Source organism: Poecilia formosa, unplaced genomic scaffold (genome assembly GCF_000485575.1).
Source record: "Poecilia formosa unplaced genomic scaffold, Poecilia_formosa-5.1.2 Scaffold197, whole genome shotgun sequence".
Taxonomy (NCBI): domain Eukaryota; kingdom Metazoa; phylum Chordata; class Actinopteri; order Cyprinodontiformes; family Poeciliidae; genus Poecilia; species Poecilia formosa.
This window is the reverse complement of record NW_006800136.1, coordinates 379,218-385,500: the sequence shown is the minus strand read 5'-3', so window position 1 is coordinate 385,500 and position 6,283 is coordinate 379,218.

The window sequence follows — 6,283 nt, the reverse complement described above, 5'->3', positions numbered from 1 at the left end:
CATAGCGTTATTTCCCCCTGTCCCGTTCTTCGTGGATAACTAAAGTACATAGAAAAAAAAAGCAGACAATACACATGTGGATTTATTGGATAAGTTGCTTTTTTTTTAATTGATGTTTTCCCCTGAACATGTATTTTTTCCACCTTCTGTCTTCCCCTTCTTTGTTCTACCATGGTTGCTGCACACAAGAGTCTAAAAGTCCCTCTGTCTGAGTAACAGCATCGCATCTCACACGAGTCCTTCGCTTTGTACTTTGAAGCGAATGTGTGTTTGTCTCTTTGCGGACACCGTCTCGAACCGGAGAAGCGCCACCTGACAGTTCCGAGAAGAGGAACTGCTGAGAGAGGCTTTCCCGTCGCGGTGGCCTTGATCCAAAACCCACGAAACTCATCTCAACTGCCTCTGACAACACGCATCCATCAGACAAAACGTTTCGCAAAGATAGAGATTTAAGCTCCCCGAGTTTGTGTCAGGCTTGCTTACTCCGGAGTGATTTCACTGACATATGCGGAGCAAATGCGGAACTGCTTATTAGTCACGGTTTTTGCTTCCAGTTCTCTGGGAGCCTTGTTTTAACCGCGGAGCTGTCATTTGAAACTTAGTGTTAATGAGTCACTTTTATTGAAAAGAGTGAGTGGAGCCTTTGAGAAGGAGACAAAGATGTTTGTTTTGTTGCCCAATTGCCGTCTGTGCCGTACGTATGGTGGTAATTGCTTTGTGTAGCCTTGTACACGTGACTCACACTTTGTTGGTCTGAGTGAAAAATAGTTAAAAGACGCCTGAAGTGTTGCTGTCGCACAAAACCACGAGGCTGTTTACCGAAACGCCCATGTCAAAGAGTCGCTCCACTTTAATGCATTTATGAAGACAGAGAGAGTTGTTTTATTGCCAACAGACGTGGTGCTGCATGCATAAAAATGTTACCATGTTTCGTGGTTTCGCAAATTTTTTCACTGATGAAAATAATAATAATAATAAAAACAAACGCATAGAAAAAAACCGTAGTATATGTGCCTGTGCTTTGGCTACTTACGACGCGTTCTCTTCAAGAATTACTCTGTTTTTAGCTCCATTCATCCACATAGCATAATGCTAACGCTAATGTTTTACCTCGGCGATGTTGTGATGAGGTTAATGAGCGGCGTTCATTTCCTGTCACTTTCCAGCCAAAAGTTAATTTCAAACATTACTTCTTTAGGTTGCTTTATTTCTTATTGACTTCAAAAAAGTCTCTCCTGCACTACCAGTAACCTTTTTTCTTTTCTTTTCTTGAGTTGTTACAGTGTAAGCATTAATAAAAACCATGTCCACACACCTCTAGCATCCCCAAAAGTGGCATTAAATTTGTACATTTGTTATCAAATTAAAGGGTTTCCCCTACTTTCAGTGCTGTATGTCCGGTTCAAATTTTGTGATACTTACACTGGTCCAGTCTCAGTGGCTTAACTTACACTGGATATGATTTCTCTAAAACACAGCCTGAGATTTATGAAACCTCTGTCGAGTTTTAGCATTAGAACCACATTAGGTAGAAAAACAACAACATAAAAACCACATTTCACAGACACCTTATGTCAGCACTGAAATGCCACACACTGACAAAAAAAAATGCTTAAAATCCAATTTTGCTTTCTGAAAATAACGTTAAAAAATATAGTACTTTATCCATGATGTACCACTTTGCATGAGTAATAATTGTCCTGGTTTTCATTTTGCCAGTGTGTTGACAGGACACAGAAGACGTCTGAACAGATCTCTGTAGTTCCTCCAGAGTTACTATACGCTTGGCTGTTTTTCTAAATAATGGCCTTTTGCAGTTGTGCCACACTTTTTTTTAGAGGCATCGGAATAAATGGGGTCCAAATTCATGTAAAATATAGACACCTTTAATGGATTTTATTGCCATAAAATATATATCATTTTTCATGTGATTTCCGCAAGCATGTGCCTCCTCTTTTTGACAATCTCGACAAAATACACCAAAGCTTCACAAGCCGAATCACTAAAAATGACAAGGAGGGAAACAGCTCAAGAGGCACGACCGCTTTCACGAAGCACTACACAGAAACAACCCGTTTGGTAATAATGCATCTGCGTTCGCACAAGTGCCTGTTTCTGCAGCAATAGGCTGCGTCTCCCCAAGCACAGCGCAATTAAAATCCAACACTCTCCAGGAGTCCATAACATGCTGGGTTTACTGACAGCAAGCAGAACTCAAACGGCCAACAGAGAAAAAAGAGGGGGTGGGTGGGGGGCAGAGGGGCTTCTTTTTTTTTAATGTTTAAAACAAAGGAACACAAAGATGGAACACATAATGGCGGAGGCTGCATGTCAAACAAATCTTTTAGATGCACGCGCGACGCTGGATCTAAAAACGTCAGTCACTTCAGCCTCGTGGATATTCGCTCAGAAGAGAAACTCCTTGGTGGGGTTTCTGATGTCGTTCGGGATCAAAGACACTAGAACATGAAGCGGACGATATGTACGCGGCGGTACGCGCGCGCTGTCATGTCGTTTATATAACAGTAAATGTTACATTTACAGTTGTGTCGCAAAGTTTTCAGACTAATAATAATAATAATAAAAAAGATAACTGCTTCAGTTGTTGGCTGGCGGTAAATTCCAGTGAATCAAGGCCACAATCTTGGTCAGAACAGACTAAATTTGCTTTTTTTTTTCTTTTTTTTTTCTAGGCCTACGTTCAAAAGTGTGGCGTAAAACTAACGGTACATGATAACCCTGAACGCAACATCGCCTCTGTGAAACACGGCGGTGTCGGAATGTTTACTTCATAGGGAGTGGTGCTTGAAATCTTTCTTCTTTTGTCAGCAGCTGGTTACCTCAGAGGCAACACATCCTGTAATCGTTGTCTTGTATCAATCGTGGTTTTACGTGAGAACGTTTTTTTTTTTTTTTTTTGTTTGACGGTAAAATTGCACCCAATCAAAAATAGATTAAACCGTCAAGAACATGAAAGATTTCAGGCGGATCCGGCCAAAGAAAAGGGCACACGCATAAAAAAAAAGTCCAGCAAGTGTGAGAACTGTCTCCTAAAAAGTAATCAAATAAAAAAAAGGTCATGAAGACAACAGTGCAAATATTTCACTGCTGTGGCATCATAAAGGAATAGTTGGAATACAAACTAAAATTATTGATGTTCTGATAAATATTAATCAAGGGTAACACTAAACAGGTGCTGCCTTTAAATCTGATTTAAAGGGAACTCAGTGTTTTTTTTTTGTGTTTTTTTTTTAATGAATTTCTGGGAGTTTGTTCCAGATCAGAGGAGCATAAAAGCTGAACGCTGCTTCTCCGTGTTTGGTTCTGATTCTAGGGATGCAGAAAAGTCCGTAAGGTTTTATTCAATAACAACAGAGCTTTAATGCATTTTGGCTGCTAAGCCGTTCAACGATTTATAAACTAGCAAGAGTATTTTAAAGTCTGTTCTCTGAGAATGACTTTAGAATCAGAGTGATGTGCTCTACCTTCTACGCTTCAGTGAGACAACGCTGAAGCTTTTGGACTCTGAGCTGATGTGGTCAGCAAATTTCCCTCAAGAATAGAACAAAATAGAACAGAAACAGCCTTTAGTGCCCTGCAAAGAGGGAAATTCAGGTGTAACATACAAGTCCACACAAAAAGTTCTTAAGGTGTTAAAAACATAAAGACATAAGATTAAAAGTAGCATTAATAAAATACAAAACTAACAGAAAATACTGTGCGTTTTTTTTTTAAACACACATATCCGGCCGTGTTTTAAAAAATGTGCATATTGTGCACATGTACTGCACATTGAAAAAGAAGATTCTGCTAAAGGATTGGGTTGCCACCAGTGCAGAGCTTAGTGAAGAAAAGTGGCTGAGATGTTTGGACGCTTGCCAGGTTTCCCCTAAGAAAAGAAGAAGAAAAATTCAAGGGCAGACTGATATTTAGCAAGAAGAAGCACCAGGATTGGATGGCAGAGCAGGTTATTTTCTCACAGGAAGCTTTATTAGATGAATGGAAAAGGCTGTATTCGCTTAAAATGGCGTACAAATCCACATCTTTTTGTGTGTGTGTTTAAGTGACTTCGTAAGATCTATAGCAGACTTCTCAAATGGACAAAATAAAACTCCCTTCACTTCGACTCGAACGGGGTTTCGATCAGCATTCGGTCCGGACTCGGGTTACTCTTCGGTTTTTGTGAGTTATCGATCGGCTTCAGCCGCGAACCTGTAACAACATGACATCTGCGCGCGCATGTTTATTTTCACGGAAACGAGCGCCGCACGGCCTGAAAGATGATTTAAAATCTCGTTTGCGTTTGAAGTGTCTCGCATAAAGCGCCCGAAAACCTGGAAGATGCAGATAGAAAGAGACTTGACAGATCCGTTTTTACCACTTGGTGCCGAAGCTGACAACACACTATCAGCCCTGCTGTGTGTTGCTGGCTTTAGCTGTCGCAGCGAAGGTAATGAGGAATTTTTCTCACTGTCATTCCTATCAGAAAGTATTATCCCACTGCAGCCTGTAGGACAGTTTAATCCTCTCCCTTCCTGTAGTAGCGATATTATTTTTTTTTTATTTTTTTTTTGTTCAGCAATTTAAATGTGTTGGGCCAGATCACGTAAAAAATAACACATCCTGCTTCAGGTCTGCATGAAATCCATGTACTTTGTGTCATTACTTGAAGTAATATTTTTAAAAAGATCAAATAGAAGATAGGTGCTCTCATTTAAAATTAACACACTGAGAATAAAGAAAATATCCAACTTTGTTTGTTTTTTTTTTTTTTTACAAAGCACCTCTAAGGATAGAGTATTTGGTGTTGTGGTTAATATTTAACCTACAAGTTAATAAAGAATGTATGTTTTTGTATTAGTGGTAAATAATCAAAGGCATAGTTGCTGAGATAAAAAAAAATATATGTATAGATATAATTTTTAAGAATGCATCCATTGTGCTTCTGTGTGTGTGTCTGTGTGTTTAGCTCAAAGTTACTACAACAGCAGAAATACAATATTATTGTTTCATTGCTTGATGATGGCTTTGACATTTACGGTGTGTGTGCTGGAAATCTGCAAATAAAAAAAAGACGACTGTCTCTGTGTGAGTTATTACTTTGGTAACTAACTTGGCCTTTTTTTTTATCTGTCAATGAAACAAACCTCTTAAAAACACCACAAAACTGTTTTGTTTTTCTCGATTTGTATTCTGACTTGAGCTGTTTATGTTTCGCGAACCATTTTCAAAATGCAATTTTAAACCAGGCTTGGCCACAAAGTAGCAAACTAACTTTTTTTTTTTCCACAAAAAAGTTTTATTTTATGGATTTTGCAACCTTGAAATTGTGGATTTTATACGTTGACAGCCACAAGTGCTGCTAAAATAAACCTCCCTTGCAATTTAGAAGGCTCTAAAGTAGAAGGCTATGTTCAGCAAGGCATCATCTGTGTGCTGAAAAATTCACCTTAAAAAAGAAAAAAAAAGCTGAAATTTTCATCCACTTCAAACTACGGGCTGTGTCTCCACCACAAACCTTCGAACCTTAAGGTCATGTAGACTGAAGGGCTTCGTAGAAGTGAATAACACTCCCTAATGTGGAAAAATAAACAGGCTATAAAACGTTAAACCACCACTCATCCAGTGTGACATGAGCCTATTTCACAAAACTGTTCTGTCATCAAGCCAGAAAGATAAACTCCTCTGTTTGCTCATAAAACACAAACAGAGCCAGCCACGCGAACGCAAACTTTTATAAATGAACGAATCGCTGAACCAAAGGAGGCAAGAAGTGGAGCTTTCATGCATAAAATATTGTTTCACTGAGAGGTGTGGTGTGGAAGGGGAAGAAAAATCAGCAAACTTGGCAGTACAACAATCAAAGCTGGTTTATTAGGCCTCCAGCATCACAGCACAGTTCAGAATGGCCGCTTTCCCATCAGTCAGTCTGTCTGCTACATCCAGCAGTCCACCTAGACCGGTGGTGCCCAAAGTCGGTCCTCGAGGGCCAGCATCCTGCATGTTTTAGTTCTCTCCTTTTCAGCATGTTCTCCTTAGGCCTTCTAACGAGCCATCATTTGATCCAGGTGTGTTAAACCAGGGAGAGAACTAAAACATGCAGGATGCCGGCCCTGCCGCCTTCCCAGTTTACCCCCAGCCAATCAAACTCCAGCCATCACTGCTCCCTCCATAAAACAGCTGGGTTTGAGGTGGGTCTCCTTCTTACCAGGGGTCCAAGATGGCCGCTGCAGAGCCACTCCCAGAAGGTAACAAACATTTCACAGACAAAGGATCATGTACA